The following is a 22045-nucleotide window of genomic DNA, read 5'->3' on the forward strand; positions in this document are numbered from 1 at the left end:
GGAAAAGCACTAAGCCCTGACTATTAAAATTAATGGAGCTTAAAAGTGCTTGACCTTGTTTTCCTATCTAAAATTCTTATATTCTGACAGCATTCATAATCTAGAAAACCGCTGGGTTTGGAGAATAGGCATTCACTTTTACAAGCATGATTAAGTTAGGAGAATTTGTTTGAGAAATCTGCCCATTTCAGCTCTACAACCACTAAGCCATTAAGGCTCTTTTTCGACTGACCCTCAGTTGTTGTGTCGGCGAATGCTGCAGATATTAAAAGCAATTTATTTGAAGCTGAAATGTGTTTTCATGACAAGATCATGCATTTAAAGGCCTCCATTCTGTTCTTACAGACAGCGCATTGCATCTTCAACTTGTCGCTTGCAAAACAGTTATAATAAAAAAGCCATCTTATGCAACTTGGAGCTGAACGAGGTGGTGTTGCTATGATAGCAGACCATGATGTCTTTAAGAACAGTGCATTTCTGCTACCCTTCCTTGCTCTAAACACACAAAACAAAAGCCAGGATTATCATGTACAGTATCACACTGCTCCCTATAATGCAGTCAATCGTTCTCAACAATCCCATTTTGGATAACAGCACAGACAGCGCAGAGCTTGCTATGGTATGATTATGTTGCTAAAGTTCGAGAGACAAGGGCATAATGTGAAAATTAGACCTTCCCTAAGAGTTGCTTGCAGTGCTCCTGGTGCGCAAAAAAGCTGTAATTAAATGTCGTGTTGCATCAGGAAAGTGGCAGGGTTCCCTTGAACATTTAAGCGGTTAGGAAGTTTCTGTACCCTACATGCTTTATGTAGATGGCTAGAAAAGGAGAATCAAAGGAGTGCCCTGTCCTCTGGCCATTTTGCTTGCTATTCTTTTGTGTTACAAAAATCACTATGGATGAAGGAAGGCAGCAATTTCTATTTTAACCCCTATTTTTCCACAATCAATGCTGTTTTCATTCTGCTGCAGTTTGATTTTCAACCAGTACTCCCCTATTCAGCCTGCCTTCAGCTTGTAACGCGCGTTACTTACATATTTACATAAAACGTATTCATTTCAATGTAAATAAAGCATCAAAACAATGTAAAAAAGGGCAAAAGCTTCATACAATCTGAAGAGAAACCAGCGTACTCACAACTGGCCCATCTGTCTGTATGGCAGTGAACTGGTTGGGCATTTACTTACTGCTGTCATTGCAAGATTCTGGAGAGACATGGTGGGAGCAGATATACAGTGGTACCTCGGGTTAAGAGCTTAATTTGTTCTGGAGGTCTGTTCTTAACCTGAAACTGTTCTTAACCTGAGGTACCACTTTAGCTAATGGGGCCTCCCGCTGCCGCCACGCCACCACTGCGCGATTTCTGTTCTCACCCTGAAGCAAAGTTCTTAACCTGAGGTACTATTTCTGGGTTAGCGGAGTCTGTAACTTGAAGAGTCTGTAACCTGTAGCGTCTGTAACCTGAGGTACCACTGTAGACTGTTGATATACAAAGATGCATGCAATGAGGCCAGAGAGCAGGGCTATTGAGGGGTGTGGCCTGGTGAGTGGAATGTGGTCTGGTGAGAGTTCTGAGGGCCAAACTGAGGGGCCTGGAGGGCCACACGCCTTCTCATTTCTGATCCAACCAATCAGGTAACTTTAGGAGACGCATGGAATTGCTAATTGCTTAGCTCACATTTAAAACCCCCACAAAAAACAGCAACAGAAGATTGATCAGGATGGGGACCCTTTTAGGGGGTGGAGTGGCTTTACCTGTCACTATAGTTTTGATCTGGATCAGGCCTTCTTCCTTCATTGTAAAGAAAAGCTTGCATTGGCTCAAATGGGAATCTATCTTTTAATGTGAATTGCTAGCATAGAGGTGTTGATAGGGCAATCCAGATCTGGACTGCAGCAGGAAAGCAAAGGCTTGCTGTTCCCTTTGTCCATGCCAGATTCCCAGGATGGGTGAAAACTCCCCTCCCCTGTCCTCCTCCTTGCTGTTTATTGTTTTAAAAGCCATTAATGCAATGACTAATAGTGTGATTGACTCTCATCTAGTTTGGCCCTAAGAAGTGCACATTTACAATGATCTGCGAAAGCTCCAGTGTACCTTTTGCTATTTCCTACAGCTCAAATGTGGCTAGTTAGGAGTCCTGCTCATACAGCGATTAAAAGAGCTTTTAATAACTTTAATCAAATGCTTTCCCACGAAATAGCCTAGTCGTGCACAAGCCTCAGCAGCAGAGAGGGACTTGCCCAGGAGATCTTTTTTTTGTCATCCTTTAATTAGCCCTGATAATGAGGCCTCGTTTTAGAGGAAATCTTAATTTAATAGCCTTGGTATTGAATGACCTTGTTGTGGGAAAAGGCATTTGTCTGTCTGCATGTGTGGAGGAAATGCAAATATTAAAGTTGCTTTGGCCCGCTGCCAAGCAGCCATAACAAACTGAACGTCATCACTTGAAATGTGCTTGCTTTGCAGGTCGTGCTGAAGAAGTCCCTTGCCTGGCTGGCAAAACGTGTTTCCTAACCACAGGAAGGATTTAGCCAGGGACAGAACAGTGAATACAGTATGCTATGTGAGCTGGTCAGTGTGGGGTAGAGCTTAAGAGTGTTGGGTTAGGACTCCAGAGACCAGGGTTCAGATCTCCACTCAGGCATGAAGCTTGCTGGGTAGCCTGAGGCCATTCACTGTCTATTACTCTAACCTACCGTACAGGCTTGTTGTGAGGATAAAATGGAGAGGAAGAGAATCCTGCATGTTGCCTTGGAAGAAAAGTGGGATATAAGTGCAGTAAGTACCGTATTTTTCGCTCTATAAGACACACCAGACCACAAGACGCACCTAGTTTTTGGAGGAGGAAAACAAGAAAAAAAAAATATTCTGAATCTCAGAAGCCAGAACAGCAAGAGGGATCGCTACACAGTGAAAGCAGCAATCCCTCTTGCTGTTCTGGCTTCTGGGATAGCTGCGCAGCCTGCATTCGCTCCATAAGACGCACACACATTTCCCCTTACTTTTTAGGAGGGAAAAAGTGAGTCTTATAGAGCAAAAAATACGGTAAATAACGAAAGCACTGAATATTAACTGTGTCTTTGTTTGCTTGAAGCTCAAAGCAAGTACTTATTTTACCCCAGGAAATAAACTGCCACAGGGGCTGGATTAAACTGACCAGCGGGCCAGATTAGGCCCCCCAAACAGACTTTGGACATGCCTGCAGTATGTTTTTCTTCTTACAAAGATGTACTCCTAGCTGTCTGCCTCTTGTCACGTTTCACTGCCTGGCTGGGACAAAAAGAGCATCCCAGAGCCTTGGAACAAGCTGGGACCCAATGATCAGTACAAGGTATGGTACGAAATATTTAACTAGGGTTATGATGCTGGGTTATGATGATGAAGCCATCTGCACAACTCATATGCTTAAATCATCCACGAAATCTTAAAACTGATTGCACAACGCACTTAATGTCCAAAGTCCATTTTTGGGGCCTAATCCGGCCTGTTGGTCAGTTTAATCTGGCCCCTGTGGCAGTTTATTTCCTGGGGTAAAAATATCACTAAAAAACCTCAACAACTTCAATCCTAAAAAAAGGCTAACAATTTTAGTCGGCCCTTTGGTCGGCCCTCACAGCCCTTCACTTCATCAAATCTGGCCCTCGTTGAAAAAAGTTTGGACACCACTGAAGGGTTAAATTCAAAGAGTTCAAGAGAAGCAGAGAAGGGGGTAATGGATACTGACCCCCCCATGCCGCTTCCGTTGGAAAAGGGGCGTGGTTTAAGTAGCCTGGTTGCCCCGCCTTTTTCATTATGCCCTGCCCCTTTCCCTGCAAGGGTTCAGGTGAGGGAAAACTGCCTTGGGGCGCAGCAAGCTTTGATGGGGGCGCGGCTGGGGGAGGATGCAATGCCAGTGGGATGATGGAGGGGGAGATAGCAGGCAGGGAAGCTGCTGGGCAGGTGGGGGAGAGAGACCCTCCCCCCCAAATGAAGGGAGGTGGGTGTGCAGCTGAGCCCCCCCCTTTCGAGTATTCCGAATAGCAATATGGATACTATAAACACATGCAGAAATAAGAACATTTCCTAAATTTCAGCTGAGTTCCCTTCATTCCAGGGGGTTGGACAACCTATTTCTTAATAGGTTTAATTGGGTTTGGTGCTTCCTCTCTGAATGTCATTCCTTGAACAGCTTCCTGTGCAAAGATATGGCTTGCTTTCATTGATCTGTTCATTTGTACATTTGACTAGTGTTGTGTTAAGTTGTGGGTGAACATATCAGACGACACAGCGATTCTTCAAACAGCTCTTTATTTGTAAGCTGGAACAGAACTGAACAGCAAATAGCTCAGCCAGCCTACTTTTATAGGCAGCCGGCTATCAACATTATAGCAACAACAACCCAGCGTTTTCCGCCTAAAGTAACTGACATGGACCTGAGTGAAAACTATATACACAATACCCCTGGTGGCCAGGGTGAGAACTTCAATACATAACATGTTGTGTGGAGGGAAATGCAGCCCCTGGGCTGAAAAATGTCCCCCTCCTGTGTTTGAAATTCTAGAATAAGAAACTGCCTCTTTCCCCTCAGCTGCTATGTCTGTTTGTGACATCACAGGAGACCATCCATAGACAGGGCTGGGGAAACTAGGCCTCAAGGGGGGGGGCATTTATAAATAAACAAATGATGATAGAGGAGCCCCCTCCCTTGTGACACGTGTGGCATGTGGACTCCATGGCACCCTAAGATACCCTCCTTAGCACCCACCAAGGCCCCCTGACCCTCCCATTTTTAAAAAGTTTCCCCAAAATCTTTAATTTTTACAGTGCTGCAAGACAGTTTGTTTTGGCAGTTGGGGGATTGGTATTATTTATTTATTTATTTTGCCCTTTGTGAGAGATAAATACACTGGTTCCTTTGATTTAAGGTCTCTGGATCCTTTTAAATAAGTGATCTGGACAAAATGGGTAAATTAGGAAACATTTTTATTATACATGTTTGCAAGTGGGGTAACCCAAGATCAGGCACATCTTCATCAGGAAAAACACATAAAGTTGCTTGTCCAGCCGCAAGTCTCTCCTTCCATGCCCACAAGAAAGGGCATACCAGTTTACAGAAGTATCGAGTCCGCCTCATTAACATTTTACCATTCCACTTCCCACATTAATCAGAATACAATACAATACAAATACCTTTATTGGCATTTCATGTTAAGACATTTCAAAATGGCATGAGATAGAAAAGTCTGGCTTCTTCCTGTTTCCTGTTTCTGAGAGATTTGAATGGGGAAATCCTTTCTATTCCACAATAATAAAGAGGCAGTGAGGTGAGGGAGGCCAGGGCCACATCCACACCATTTAAAGCGCTATGAAGCCGCTTTAAACACTCATGGCTTCTCCCCCCAAATAATCTGGGAGCTATAGTTGGAAAAGGGTGCCGAGAGTTGTTAGGAGACCCCCTGTTCCCTGCCAAGAAGGGACCCCTTAACTAGAGCTACAATTCCCAGAGTTCCCTGGCAAGAAGGGAACCCTAACCCTAACCCTAACCCTGCCCCCTAACTAGAGCTACAATTCCCAGAGTTCTCTGCTAAGAAGGGAACCCTAACCCTAACCCTGCCCCCTAACTCGAGCTACAATTCCCAGAGTTCCCTGGCAAGAAGGGAACCCTAACCCTAACCCTAACCCTGCCCCTAACTAGAGCTACAATTCCCAGAGTTCCCTAGCAAGAAGGGAACCCTACCCCTACCCCTGACGCTAACCCTAACCCCAATGCTAACCCTTAACCCTTAACTAGAGCTACAATTCCCAGAGTTCCCTGGCAAGAAGGGAACCCTAACCCTACCCTCACCCTAACTCTAACTCTAATCCTAACTCTAACCCTAATCCTAAACCACCCTAACAACCCTCCGTCCCCTTAACAACCTACAGTTCCCAGAATCCTTGAGGGAAAGCCATTCCTGTTTAAAGCGTCTTCATAGCACTTTCAATGGACAGTGCGCCTAATGTGGCCTAATGTTTCCTCCCTCATTTTCTTCTCTCTCTCCACTGCCCCATCACTTGCAATGCAGCAGATGTCCGCCTGCAGTCTCCCTTCAAAGCTCCTTCTCTCAGGTATGGCCACGGCCTTGTCCATTGCTCACTGCCAGGATTTCACGTTCACTTCTCCGATGTAAATAGGGACGTCCTGCGGTTGTCTCCATGACTTTGAAGGCTGGACTTGGGGAAAACCTCACCAGCTCCAGACATCCCTGTAAGGCAAAGGCAAACAGGTGGGTGGGACGGCCCCCACCCAACAGCGTCCCCCAGTCTCCTCCTCTGTTTGGCTGCCTGTTAACAAACAAGGCTTCCAAACCAGTTTGCATCCATCTCAGCCAGCGTATTCTCGCGGCATCCAATGGCCTGAATGCAAACTCTTCCAACAACCGTCCACCAGCTGCTGCCTAGCCAGGTCCATTGCCAGAAGTCAACCAACTTCAGAGCTGAATATCAGTCGCCTTCAAGTAGCGATCCCACCAGCAAGTAAACTTTGTACTTGCCTTCTCCTTGCTCCACAGCATCCCAGCACTGGGCGATTGCCTCCTTCCACTTGCCAGCTTCCTGCCATGGGGCAGGAGACCACCTGGGCTGAGTGCCACCGAGCTGCCCATTTCTCTCTGGGGAGGGCAACTGCCGAGGCTTGCGCCTTGGCTCACATTTATACCCACTCAGCAGCCAAATGTTTTTGTCACTTCACAGTCAACCCACAGACAATGGCAGCAGCTGGGGTGGTATCACCATCACCCCCTCAGCCCTCACAATGGTGAGCGCAGCTCAGCAGCCAAAACACGCCCCTCCGAGCCATGGGGGGGGGGCCTCCGAGAGAGAGAACAACAACAGAACAGAACAAAGAACAAAGAAGACGGAAGTGGCGGAAGTGGCGCACAGTTCCTTCTGTTCCCTCGCTTCCAAAGAATGGAATGTCAACACAGAGAGCATGTGATCCAGTAGTCCCACACACTCTGCAGCATGGGAGAGAATGAAACTGCTGACATCCAGCACCCCCTTCTCTGCTTCTCTTGAACTCTTTGACTTTAACCCTTCAGTGGTGGCCAAACTTTTTTCAAAGAGGGTCAGATTTGATGAAGTAAAGGGCTGTGAGGGCCGACCAAAGGGCCGACCAAAGTTGTTAACCTTATTTTAGGATTGAAGTTGTTGAGGTTTTTTAGGATTTTTACCCCAGGAAATAAACTGCCACATGGGCCAGATTAAACCGACTGGCGGGCCAGATTAGGCCCTTGCTGCTCGCGGCAGCTCACACCCGATGGCTTTTACAAACTACTCTTGAGTTCCTGTACCAATAATTTAGGGATTTTCACCACTTTGTAACTAGTTCAAGTTTTACTGCCTGCACAACTATTTCTGATGAATCTGACCTTTGGAGAGTTTGTAAGTAACACAAACACATGCTCATTTTCTAAACAAGGTGTTGTTAAATGAATCTCTTCTAGCCAAGCCAAGCCAAGCATGGTGGTGGTTAAAGATTCAGAAATCACTTTGCTTCAGTTGAAGATTTATGAGCATAGAAAGCCTTTTCTGCATTTTGTTATGATTTGACCCTGACCTCATTCTTCTTGGATGCAAAACACAAAGTGAGTTATGCTGTGACATCAGCTCACTGGAAACCTATAAAAGCTACTCTTGTGTTTAAGTGATTCATATTCTTGCTGTGTAAACCTTGAGTTCCATGAAGATGGATAGGAAATACGTTGGTTGCAGGAAGTATACAGGAGCAGACTTAAAAATGGAAATAAGTAGCCAAGATACTCAACTTTCCACTTTGCATTTAGGACAAGCACAATGTCTGGCTTGGAGCTGAGCTACAAATCTGTTGCAGCTCTTGCTGGATTGTGCCATTTCAGAATGCAGGGATGGAAGTAATACATTTGTATGTTACAATGAAAACAAAGCTCCCTGCAGACATATTGGTTGGGGGCTTGTTCTTGGTTAGGGAAACAGTCTAGAAGAGGTATAGCTGGATATATTGATATCTGATTATTTTTTGCTCCAGGAGTAATTACTTCAACTGTAAAATTAAGTTTTCCTCCTCTTTCTTTTCTAAATTCACTTTTTCAAAAAGTATTTAACTTGTTGCTTTCCTTGAAATTTAGTAAAAGCATAATTTGTGTTGGAAAAATTGGGCCTGGGGACATGTTCATCACACCACTTCAAAGTGCCACACCACTCTTACCAGTATTGGGAGTAAATTGGGCTAGTTAAAGGGGTTGTTTAGTGAAGGCTAGAGAATAAAGTTTGCCACTTGGTGGCATTGGTGAAGTTAACAACAAAACTACCAGACTTTTAGAAGACATCTGAAGGCAGCCCTGTTTAGGGAAGCTTTTAATGTTTAACAGACTATTGTATTTTAATATTTTGCTGGAAGCCGCCCAGAGTGGCTGGGGCAAACCCAGTCAGATGGGCAGGGTATAAATAATAAATTATTATTATTATTATTATTATTTGGCTGGTTTGCTTGCCTCCTTTCCCTCTCAATGTGTATGCCACAGCCTGTGCCATCACAAAAGACAAGCACAGATCAGCAGGAATTAAAATAGCTCCTATTGTATGTTTTTAAAGACCAAGCTAAATAAAAAAGAGCTTCATGAGTTGCAGAAAAAAATTAAGATATAGCATCAGCCAAAACACTTTATTGAGAGAGTGCCACAACTGAGGAGGCCCTTCCTCTGGCTGAAACTGCCTAATCTTTGAAGCTGCAGAAGGACTTCGGAAGGCAACCTTTATATTTGTCAGAGATGGTCCTTTAGATGGTAGATTGGCTTTTTAAAATTTCCTTCTGGTTGCTAGTTCTGCCTCTCTGGCTTATAAATGTTGCCTATTGTGATTTTTAAAAATACATGTTCAAAATGCAGTTATAACAAGGCTAATGTAAGTGTTGTATTTTTAAGAACTGCCCCTTGGGGGCAGAGCATGGTTAGAGATTAGAGAAATCCGCTTCTCTCTCTCTCTCTCTCTCTCTCTCTCTCTGGATCTTATTGCTAATTTATTGATCATTTTGAGAACGTTTAGTTGAGCCCTAGTGAGGGATTATCGTTTCTATGTACATTGCCCTGTGAAATGTCAGGGCCTGTAAAAGGGAAAGGAAATAAAATATTTCATTTCCCTTCTGTGGTCTTGCAACTCAGATTGAACTGCACCTTTTTGACCCCTGCAGCTTGCCGTGGATATGGCCATCTTCCAGAGGTCTCTCACGTTGTCACTTCCTGCCTACCTTCATTAAGGAAAAATGGCCGATTCGATGGGAAACATGACAAGATGTACAGGATTCTTCTAACCTCATTAGACAGTGAGGTTGAGGGAGTCCTGATGATGCTGATTGTAATGGAAAGCTTGGTGGAGAGAGGTCAGATAGTTGTGTCTGGAAAAAGAGATGACCGAGGCATTTAACAGGACACACTATGCAGATGTGCAGCAAATTAAGGGACACACACAGTACAAACAACTGGGGGGAAATCCAGCACTAGGTTGGTTTTTTGGGGTGGGTGGTAGTCTTGGGTAAGTGCCCCTGAGTGTAGGCCACCTTCTTTGTACAAACTCTTACCATCCTCGCTACCATTGCCACTGGCTGCTCTCATGCCAGGGAGAGTTCTGATGATGTAGGCAGGAACATCTTTTGCTTATCCTGCTTTCGGTTGGTCTGCTTGCTTGCTTATCTCCTCTGGACCAGATGAAGGGTGAATAAACAAGTAGCAACAACATGGAAGAGGAGGAGGCAGTGGTGAGATGTTAGACTCTTCACAGATTCCTAAACATAAAGGGCACTGGCAAATGTCTGACCATACCTACCCCTGATGCTGCTGGAAAAAGAGGGCATGAAAACTTGTAAGGAAGAGAAAGAAAGAAAAATCCCAGAATCTAGAGTTTGTAATATTTGAAAATATATTGATTCCTATTACTAGAGCAATTGTTATCCCAGGCTCAGTATGTTAGAAGAGCAACAGCAGGGATCATTCTGTTAGTAACCTAAGGGTTAACTCTATTGACTGCTAGACATCCAGCCAAGAGGGCAGTTGTGGTGTAGAAGGTGTTACCTAGCAACCAGTCAGCGTGGCATGATTGTTCCTGAGGTAACTGAAGTTCTGATGCGCTGTGTAGTTCTGAAGGAGTTGAATATCTAACCCTGCTCTTAACAAGGCCTGAATTAGCAAAGACAAACCATCATCTGTCCCTTTTCCCTCAAATTATATGCTGTTTTAATTCAGTTTACACAGCAAAATGGTAGCTTCTTTTTTCTCTGGAGTCTGTCTGAGTTATTCAAGTGACTCTGCTAGCACTGTATACATGATCCCTCTTGTCATAATACTAGGAGGAAGGGCAGTAGCTCAGTGGTAGAGCATCTGCTTTGCATGTGTCCCAGGATCCCCAGGTAGGGCTAGGTGAGAACCCTGTTTGAAACCCTGGAGAGCTGGCTGCTGCCAGTCAGTGTAGACAATTCTGAGGTAGATGGATGCAATGGTCTGACTCTGCACAAGGCAGCTTCCTATGTTCCTATATTAGAATTCAGGGACATCTAATTAAGCCAAATGTTGGAAGAAAAAAAGGAAAGTACTTTACACAGCTCATGGTATACGCACTTCCCCAGGAGACAGTGAAGGCCACCAACTTGGATGGCTTTAAAAGAGGATTGGACAAAACCATGGAGGATAAGGAGATCAGTGCTATGCTTTATCTCTACTATTGGAGAAATCACAGGTGCTGCCGAGTTCAGACTCTGCTTGTGTTTATATGGTTGGTTCCTGTGAGGAGAGGATGCTGGATGGGCATTTCACCTGATCCAGCAGAGCTGTTCTTCAATCTTTATGTTCTTGGCAGAAATGTTGATAGCCTTATCCTCTGCTATGCACTCCCCACCCCTATCTATCACAAAGGTGGATGAGTCAAATAAATAAAATAATAAACCACATTGGTAACGGACTGGATGCAAGCCAACAAACTTGAGGCTCAATCCAGATAAGACTGTTAGTGAGTGGTTCTCTAGATCAGATAAATGAGAGTTTGCCTGTTTTTTGGTGGGGTTACATTTCCTCTGAAAGGGCACATACATAGCTTAGGGGTACTCCTGGATCCTTTGCTGTTGCTTGAGGCTCAGGATACCTCAATGGCCTACCATCAATTTCAACTGGTAGCCCAGTTTCTGAGCCTAGGTCAAACTGCTGTTTTTGACTTATAAAGCTCAGGACCGCAATATTTCAAGAATCACCTCTCTTCATATGAGGTCCAGAGAGACAGCAACAGGAGAATGGGGCTTTTCTGTGGAGGCTTCCCATTTGTGGAATACTCTCTGCAGGGAGGCTTGCCTGCCACCTTCATTACATATCATTAGGCAAAAACTTTCTCTATAACCAGGCCTCTGGCTGAGTAAACATTCTATGCCCTTTTAAATATATAGGAGGTGGGAGGGCGGGCGTGTTTATTGACTTGTTTTTGTTGTGTATTTTGTGTTCTCATTTTGTATTTTTTATGTTTACAACATAAAATTATGTTTACAACATAATCTTTAGATGAAAGGCGGTATGCAAATGTAATAAATAATAATGATTTGAAATGAGGTGAGCCAATCTTTTTGCCTTCTGAAAGTTATTGTGTGTGTGTGTGTGTGTTAAGTGGTGGGTATTCTGGAAGATGGAGCTGTGTTGAATTACAGTGCTTCTCAAACTTGCAAATCAGATTTTGAGTTTTCATTTCCATTGATGAATAGTCAATTTTGATGTGTGTAGTTCCGGAACTCCAACCTGGAATTATTCATTTTGGCAAAACATTTAATTTGCTTCATGAGCTCTCATTTTGGCTAATTCACTTTGACATCAAGGCATACATTTGTGTTTCCATTAACATGATGAAGTGTGTGTGTGTGTGTGTAGTTGCCAATGATGGCATTAAGCTACAAAGTCAGAAAATTTGGAGAAGCCCAGGAATGCACTGGCAATCTTTAAGAATTTTTAAAATACTGTACATTTAAAGAGAGTATTTGTTTTGAGTATCCATTATGAGAAGTTCTCAAATGGTGGTCCACAGATCACTAGCAGCCTGTGAGCTCCAGGCAGCTGATTTGCAGAAAGCCCATGGAGTAATCAAGAATATCTGTACTTGATTTATTCTTTTTGATAATGGAGATGGAGGCCATATTGATCAGGACTGGATATCAACCTGTTACATTGTAGCCTATCTGCTTCCTGGTGTATCTGAGTAGGATTGTTGTGCCCAGTGGGTTTAAAATAGGATTGGACAAATCCATGAAGGTGGAATAAAGGTTTGAGGCTGTATACCTCTGAATGTTGGTTGCTGGGAATCACAGGTGGGGAGAGTGCTGTTGTGCTCAGGTCCCTCTTTCAGGCTTCCTATGGGCATTTGGTAGGCCACTGTATTAATAGGATACTGGGAACATTGTCCTTTGTCTCAGGTAGCAAAAATTTCTTGGGTTCTTATGATAGGTTGGCTAGTGTGTATCCATCATCATAGCCAAATTGAACTCCCAGGTTCAAAGGCAGTACAGTGGTACCTCGGGTTACATATGCTTCAGGTTACGTACGCTTCAGGTTACAGACTCCACTAACCCAGAAATAGTACCTCAGGTTACGAACTTTGCTTCAGGATGAGAACAGAAATTGTGCTCCGGCGGTGCGGCAGCAGCGGGAGGCCCCATTAGCTAAAGTGGTGCTTCAGGTTAAGAACAGTTTCAGGTTAAGAACGGACTTCCGGAATGAATTAAGTACTTAACCTGAGGTACTACTGTATGTCCCCAAATATCAGCTGCCAGGGAGCAAAAGCATAAGAGGGGCACTACTTTCAAACCTTTCTGAAGGCATCTGGTTAGCTACCATAGGAAACATTATGTAATAGAAATTGTTTGTGTGTGTTATCCTATACAGCACCTCTTATGAATGTGTTTCTACCACCAGATGACCTCTTGGCCAACATTTTACGGAGATGTCCATGGACTTAAATTGTGTGAAAGGTTGGAACCCCAAGTTTACCAAACATTTGTAATTTTAATGTTTCTTGGACCTTTTCTACAAGTTAGTTCCACGTGGATCATTATGGTAGGTTGCTTAGAAAACAAAAATCACTTGTCTCCTTCCTCCCACACACCCCTGCCCTTGTAAGGTGGTTGTTGCTGTTGTTGTTGTTTTTGAGGCATTGGTTGGAGAAAGAGGATTCAGTCCATTTGCACCCACCTGCCCTGTTCCTTGGATGGTATGGATAAAGGGGAAGGGGAACAATGAGATGGGAAGAGTCCCGTGAGTCTTCTCCTCCAAACTTACACTGCTCACATGAGTGGACCATTTCTGCAAGCACTTACATTAGGAGTGTGGAACCACAGGCCTAGGGGGAGAATGTGGTCCTGCCGGCCTACTCTCAGACCATGCCCCTCTTCCCAAGCCATACCTCTCACTGGCCCTGCTTTTTTACCCTGAGTTGTGGTGGGTTTGTTTTCATTTTTTTTGTTTTTAAAAAATCTGTCTGGAACATTCCCTTGAACTCTGATAATGTCCTTTGCTTGCCTGCTTGGAGGATAGAGAGGGATGTGCAAGTGTGTGTAGAAACAAGCCTATTGTCAATTTAAGATTTGTTGCTCTGCCTGAATCAGTTCTGAACAGAGTGCGGCTAGGTTGGTGAAGTGTAGTGTAGCAGGTTTGATTGTTTGGTTTTTGGAGCTAGGTTCCATGAAACCTGAATAGTTGAAGTGGGACTTGGAATCTCCCCCTTCCAACCTTCTGCATTAGAGTACTGATTCTTATTTATTTATTTATTTGGGTAAGCACTATTTTCCTCTGCTCAATCTTTTAGTGCTGTTTTTTTTACTCCACTTGTCAGGCAAAGCAATATAAGTCATTCCTGTGACAAGCATACAGCCAACACCGTGTACCAAGCACTGACAATTAAATAAAATAATACGGATTATTAGTGAAAATCTGCTGACATAACTTGGCTGGAAATGCAGGCATCCTCGTATTCTTGGCAAACTTTGCTTTGTTGTTTAACCGCTTAATCCTTTTGCTTTCTGCATTTTGTAAGCCTCGTGGAAGGCTCAAATTGCCATGACTTTCTGCTTTCTGGTCAGAAGAGAAGGACCCTGAGGGTGATGATGGTTGGCCCCTGAAATTCCCCAAGAGGTAGACTCTCAAATGCAGGCCTCAGACTTGCATGCAGGAGAAGCCTTAACAGAGAGTGAGGCTTCTATCCTTGGTCGTAGAGGAGATAATTTGCTGGCCTCCTGGGTCTCAGATGACTCCTTCCCTGAACTGCATGCCAGGCAAGAGAGCTTTCCTCCTCTGCATTACTATGCCTGGGGTCTAAAAGAGGCCTTTCAACCTCAACCAAGAACACGTGCACTAAATATGCAGGTGTCTATTCAGAAGTGAGCCGCACTGAATTTAAGGGGGTTACTTTCAAATGAATATATGGATAATTTTTAAATACATTACTGCTGAACAATATGGCTCTTTTTTTGCTAACCAAGTGAAAGTAATTCCTTTCTGACTTTACTGTATTCTGCACATAGAGAGAGACGCAGAGCACAGAAGCCTACCAATTGTTGTCAGACAGCTGGGGGAAAAACCCTTAAAAAAAGTAAAATGATGATGGTGAGAATGGTGAAAACAAATCAATTTATGTTTATCAAATAAAATGCTGCCCATTCCAAAAGTTCTGAAACAGATCTGTTCATATATCCATTTGTCCATCTATCTTACGCAGAGAGAGAGAAACAATTTCAAAAGCCAGGAAAAATGCAGGGGAAACTATCAGGGAGAAACTCTGATAGGATGGGAAAATGTGGCATCTCCAAGAGGTGTTTGGTGGGGTCACATAAAATGAAGCTGGGGACCTTTTAGGTCTTGGCCAATGGTTGACCACCTGTGATATAAAACTTCTGTCAGATCCAGGTCAGCGCTGGGCCAGAATTGCTGACTTCCTACTGATCTTTGACTCCAGACCAATACTACTTCATTGGGAGCTATCTATGGTACTGACTTCACCAACCAAAGTGGCCAATACCACAATAAGCCTGCAATTTGTGCACATTTAACTTGTGCACATTCATCTTTATGCACATGGCATTATGCACATAGGTGTGTGTGTGTGTGAAAAATAGGAGGGATTCCAGGAAAAGTAACTTTAGCAATTCCAATATTCAATTTTGTCTTTTGGCACAATCTCCAGAACATAACCCCTGTGTAAGTTGAGGGTTTATTGTAAAGATTCCAGCCCTGAACTGGAGATAAATTACATAGGCCTAGCGTGGTGTAGATTGTTGGTTGAACTGGAGGGACCTGGGTTCAAATGATTACATAGCCATGAAGTTCACTCCAGGGGTTAGTCTTTCACCTGCTGTATTTTAGCCTTGTTGTTGTTTAGTCGTTTAGTCGAGTCCGACTCTTTGTGACACCATGGACCAGAGCATGCCAGGCACTCCTGTCTTCCACTGCCTCCTGCAGTTTGGTCAAACTCATGCTGGTAGCTTCAAGAACACTGTCCAATCATCTCGTCCTCTGTCGTCCCCTTCTCCTTGTGCCCCCAATCTTTCCCAACATCAGGGTCTTTTCCAGGGAGTCTTTTCTTCCCATGAGGTGTCCAAAGTATTGGAGCCTCAGCTTCAGGATCTGTCCTTCCAGTGGACATCACTATTGGGAAAATCATAGCTTTAACTATACAAATCTTTGTCGGCAAGGTCTCTGCTTTTTAAGATGCTGTCTAGGTTTGTCATCGCTTTTCTCCCAAGAAGCAGGCGTCTTTTAATTTTGTGACTGCTGTCACCATCTGCAGTGATCATGGAACCCAAGAAAGTAAAATCTCTCACTGCCTTCATTTTTCCCCCTTCTATTTGCCAGGAGGTCCTGGGACCAGTGGCTATGATCTTCGTTTTTTTGATGTTGAGCTTCAGACCATATTTTGTGTTCTCTTCTTTCACCCTCATTAAAAGGTTCTTTAAATCCCCCTCACTTTCTGCCATCAAGGTTGTGTCATCTGCATATCTGAGGTTGTTGATATTTCTTCTGGCAATCTTAATTCCAGTTTGGGATTCATCAAGGCCAGCCTTTTGCATGATGAATTTAGCCTAGTCATCCTCAAAGGGTTGTTGCAAAGATAACATGAGAAAACCTTATGGTAGCCATTCCGAACTCCTTGGAGAAAGGGTGGGATACAATTGTTCTGCATTTTTAGAAAGCACATACCTTAGACTTTTCCATGTGCAAATGCAATCAGTTAGATTGATTTAATCGAATAAGAACCAGGCAGTGAATCAGCCTTTTTTTTAAAAAAAAAAAGACAAAAAGACTTTAAACGGCTGACAGCCTTAGGAGGACAGAAACCATTTTGAATTTTGTTTTTCCTCAAGAAGGAAGATAATTGTGTTCTGAAAAGCTTGAAGGCTGTTATTGCTAAGTTTCTGGATTTTTATTTTTTTCATGTAGAGAAAGGATGTTGTGTTTGAAAATCACAGTGGGACAGCCATGACAGTGGGACAGTCAGATACTTAATTTAAAATGAATACAGTTGTAAACTTATTTCCAGAGTGATATTAATCAGTATTATTCCTCCTTGATTTATCTTATGAAAATAAACTGGTTAAATGTTATAAAATATTTATACCCCAGCTCTGAATTACAGGAATCCATGAGGCAAGTTGCAAAATAAAGTCACAATAAAACTTTAAAACAGGGTCATGGAACCTTTCTTTCAGCCTGAAGGTTGTATTTATATATTCAGCAATGTATATGCTACTTATCGCCGGGAGCTACTCCCAGAATTAACCTTTCCCCTCTAGCTCTAATTGCAGCCTGTCTAGTTTTCATTCTGCCTCGCCTCACCTTCTCTGTTCTCTTCCACTTATAAACTTCCTGGGACTTGATTTTATTTGAATGAGCCAGAAGAAGAATGTGGTGGGAGTCAGCTGGAGCTGCAACCCCTGCACCCTCCTGACTGTTCTGGCTCTTGTTAGATGAAGAACTCAAACTTGGATTATTGGCCAACAACTTCAGCACAGCAAGGGTTAAAGGCACAACAGGTGTTAAGCATGGCTAAGCTAACTTAGACATTTATCTGACCATTGACACATGCGCCTCCTGCTTTAAAAACCGCGGTGGGCACAGGTTTAGCGTGGCAAGCAAAAAATCATCTTTGGATTGCGCAAGCTAATGGGCAATCCTTCAAGACGGCTGAGTGCCTGAGCTGTCTGATCATGTTGGAGCTGGTGTCTCTGTGCCCTAGGTGATAGAGCAGGAGGAGACTTCTCTTCTGGCACCTATCCTGTGGATGGGGAGAGTATTGAGATGAAGCAATGGGAGTGTCTGATAGTACCTGAGTGGGCTTCTCTTCGGACAACCTGCCTAACCCTTCCCTGGGGTCTGACACCTGTGGTGTCCTTCCCAGATAATTCTGCAGCTTTCCAGGCACCAGATATGACCCAGCCCAACCCACTGTGTTGCACTTCAGGATCATCAGGCTCCATCTCTTCAAGCTCCCCCCGCTCTTCTTCTTGATCTGACCAGCCCCTCCAAGACATATCCATGGAAATAATGGCACTGCAAGGATCATTCCTTAGTTTGCATACCAACTATACAGTTGTCAACCTTCATGTGTTGTTAGCCTTCACCTCCCATAATCCCTGGTCACTGGCCATGCCTTCTGGGGTTGATGGGAGTTGGAGTATAGCAACATCTGGAGGGCCTTTGGCTACCCACCAATGATGTACACATTAATAGAGTCATTCCAATTCTCAGTGTACTGGGCCTTACGGCACCACGCACCCACAAGAGAGACATGTCAGTAGGCTCAGGGGACAAAAATATATATGATGTTTTTAAAGAAACCCCCAGAACAGCCCAGGGAATATGGATTACTCTTGTGGGGAGAGGTGGGGGGACGACAGAAAACCAGGGGAATGGGATGGAATATCTTTGAAAAGGCCATAGCTGGTTGGCATCCTGAACAGAACTACTCCATGTTGGACCATTTTTGTTGTGGGTCTTGCCTGTATTCATCTAATGCTTCCCTGGTTTCCAAGCAATTTGCAGAGTTATAATCAATGCAGGAGGCCAGACTTCTATTAAAGACCTTTGAATCATTTCTCCCTTTCCTCTGTATTATTACTTTCAAGACATGAGGTGAAGGATTGTGAAATGTTAACCTTCTGTATTTCTCCAATCAGATGCTGCAACATTAATTGCAAACCTCTTGATCTTCTAGAGGTGTTGAATAGAATTCAGTTGATGAATGAAATGGTGATAATTGGTTAATGGCTTATATTGCCCCCATTCTACTCTCCCCAGCCTTTTATCTTAATTGTCCGCTGAAGTGCTCTGACTAACTTCTTTCAACCCCCCACTTTACCTCATGTTTCTTCAATTAATTTCAGAGACTAACCTTCTCTTGTCAAGATGCTGGCCCTCAAAACTTCAGTATTTTAATGCATGGTTATCCTTTTGCTTGGGGTTTAGTCCCTAGCCTTGCAGAAAGGAGGCAGGCAGCTACATTCTCATCATTGATGACACATACAGGTAATGAACAGCATTCCCAACCTGGTGCCTTCTGATTATTTCAAACTCCAACTCTTGAGCCCCAGCCAACGTCCTGTAGTCCAAAAAGAAAATGACTGTGCTGATTGGGGCTGATGGGAGTTGGAGTCCAACAAGATTGGGCAGAGGTTTATTTAGGGCAGTGTGCGTGGTGTGCTTGCACCAGGCGTGCAGCCAAGGAGGGTCCCATTTCAAAGCCTGGTAAGTACTTGTCTGGCTTTGGAAAGGAGACTTTGGAAAGGAGGACCCTCATACTATGCTGCAAGGCCATTTAATGCCCTCCCCCAGCCCTTGTGGCAGCACCTTAAGCTGGGCTTTGGGAGGGCATGAGGGCTCTGACAGGTTCAAAGAGTCCTCCTGCCTCCTTCCCAATCTGAGCAAGTGGTTCCTGGGTTTTAGGAAGAAGGTAGGAGGGCTCTAGGAACGCGGGTGGTGCTGTGGTCTAAACCACAGAGCCTAGGGCTTGCCGATCAGAAGGGGTGAGCTCCCATTGCTCAATCCCTGCTCCCGCCAACCTAGCAGTTTGAAAGCATGCCAAGTACAAGTAGATAAATAGGTACCTGTCAGGGACTCAGGAGCAGGAGCACTGGGGAGAGAGGAAATGGAGAGCGAAGGGGAAGAATCCGAGGGCAGCGTAGGGGAGTATGACAGTGGCCCGAGAGATTCCATGAGCTTCTCCAGCGAATCAGAAGATTCCCAGAAGGGGGCGCCTATGGTCAGGGCAAGGGGGGTCCCAGGGGGGACGCACCAGAAACAAGGAGACAGAGGGGAACCCCAAAGCAGCAGTGGGGGATTGGGACCAGTTTTCCCACCAGAGCGTAGTGGGGGGGAAGAGTCACATGTGTCAGGGCCAGCGTCTCCTCCAGCGGGGAGAGAGAGTGAGTCAGGGCTGACCACGCCTCCAACGGAGGGGAGGTCAGTTGCAGCTAGCCCCCCCAGAGGGGGAAGCAGTGACAGCAGCAGCAGTGAAACGGTCAGGAGGAAAGTTACCGGCTGGGCGTGCGCGCCAAGTTCAAATATACAGGCACGGGGAACAGCAGGAGACCCGGATGGGGAACCAGCTCCTAAAGCCCGCCGGAGGGAGGGGGAAGGCTCAGGGGACTCAGCGTCAGAAGAGGCTAGAAAGGGCGAGACCCCAACGGCCAGGCGGAACCAGAGCGGAAGGAACGGAGGAAGAGGTGGAGTAAGGCTAGAATCTTAAATTGGTGTCAGGGGGGAGGAGACTCAGACGGAGCATCAGCGGTCTAACAGTTGAGACGTAGAGCTGCGTGCTGCGGCTCTGGAAGTGAAACTGAACTTCAATAAAGACTTTTGTACTTAACAAAGAAGCAGCGTTGGTCCTTTGTGAGCTGGGACCTTGGGCAGCCCTGACAGTACCCATCTGGTGGGAAGGTAAACAACGTTTCTGTGCGCTGCTCTGGTTCGCCAGAAGTGCCTTTGTCATGATGGCCACATGACCTGGACAAATGCCGCCTCCCTCGGCCAGTAAAGCGAGATCAGCGCTGCAACCCCAGAGTTGTCAGTGACTGGACCTAACGGTCAGTGGTCTGTTTACCTTTACCTTTAGGAGGGCTCTAGGACCCTGCTAGAGCCTCACGCCTATTTCCCAAAGTCTAGCTTAAGCTGCTGCTACAAGGGCTGAGGGAAGGGCATCAGATGGCCTTGCACAGGGCAGCATAGTACCAGGGTCAACCCCAGATTGTGGAAGGATGGTCAAGTGAGAGACAGATTAGAGCAGTGTTGGAGAAGCTGTGACACACCAGGCCCCAACTCCCATAATCCCTAATAAGTAGCCATGTTGATTGGGGCTGATGGGAGTTGTCTTCCACTGTCAAGAGCTCCTTACCTCTATCAGGATCTGGCATGGTTTGGTAGCCCCAGATGAATGAGGAGGAGGAGGAGGAGGAGCAGCAGATGTTTGGGGATGGAAGACTGGCACCCGTGGATGGCAAAAGGAGGTCTTCCACTTGCGACTCTAGATGTCCGAGAGAGGAAAGTAGATCTGGTGGCTCTCTTCTCAACCCTGCTCATGGAGTGCAGAGTCACACTGGGGAGTGGGGAGGACTTTGACCAGCCAGTCGGAGGGGCTGAGCAGGAGGAGGTAGCAGTGGAGCTGAAGGCAGAGGGGCAGGACACAGTCTTGTCACTGAAAACCAGGTGCCACCTTCATAGATGGTATCAGGTGCATCTGCAGATGTGCATGCAGCAGACTTATTGCAAGAGTCCTATGGGTGACCTTAACTTTAAAAGCTTGATGGGATGGGTGTGTCAATTGTTGGGACATCTTCATAGCTTCTGTTTGGTCATGAACCTCTTGCCTTGCTCATGTACTTCTGGCATGGATACTGACTTCTGGACCTTGTGCTTGCTGTTGAACCTGTACTGCTATTAGACAGAATAAAGATCTCTCACTTATTCTTAAGTAAGAGCCATTATTGTGGTGTTTTGGGATGGGAGTCTGACAGGTTCCCCATCCTTTGATTGTGAGCTTGTATTCTTATCAGAAAAGCATAAGCAATAGGACAGCTTGGTGGTTTTGTACTTCCTGCCATTTTATAGTTCTTCAACAAGCTTGCCATCTTGCTTTTTGCTTGCCCTGACTTTAACAGAGTTATTTTGACTAACAAATGCATTTTTATGCTAAATGTACACTAGCATATACATTTTTGCACACATTACTTAGCTGGAGAACTGCATGGCAAAATTCAGAGAAAGGCAAATTTTGAAGGATGACTGTGTTTTGGTTCACATATTGGAAAATGAGAATTAGGTAGATTAACCTCTGAATACAAACTGAACTGAATGCTTCCCATATCCTTACCTGTACTTTTATCAGCTGTGCTGCAGAGGGAATTTCAGTAGATACAGCTAGCTAGACAAGAAAGAAAGAAAAATCTCCATTTGCTGAAGTTCTCCCTTATACCCCACAATTACAGGCAATCCCTCATGGCACATGTTTGTTGTGCATGGCATAGCATTTGCAATCCTTATCTTTGAGCTGGTGTGGCTAGGAAACTGAGCTACAGATCAGGAGGTCCCAGCACCAGCTTTTCATATTTGCATTGTGGAGGGAATCATATTGATCTACCTTACACATTTGTTGGAAGACAGGATGCTTAACTAGTGGGTCTCCAAATGTTGCTGGACTCCACTTCTCATCATCTCCAGCATGGCCAAAGGGCAACTGTGGTCCAGCAATATTTGGAGGGCCACAGGCCCTCCATCCCTGCTTTATAAGTAATACATACATGCTAAGCATTGATGGTTTTTGTTCTGCTGCACTTTTTTCAGACACAATGCAGAAACAGAAGGAACTTTTCTTCAACTATCTGTATCTTTTAGAATGTTATTAAATTGTGACAGGTGCTCTAGGTTCCTCCCCACCCTTAATGTGTGATCCGCAGAATGGCTTCCCTAATACAGCCTCTCACTGAACACTCTGATTCCTATACCAGTTGTGTCTCATGTCCATTTTATAGCAAAGGCAGGGATCCTGTA

Source organism: Podarcis filfolensis (assembly GCF_964270895.1).
Source record: "Podarcis filfolensis genome assembly, chromosome: Z".
NCBI classification, from domain to species: domain Eukaryota; kingdom Metazoa; phylum Chordata; class Lepidosauria; order Squamata; family Lacertidae; genus Podarcis; species Podarcis filfolensis.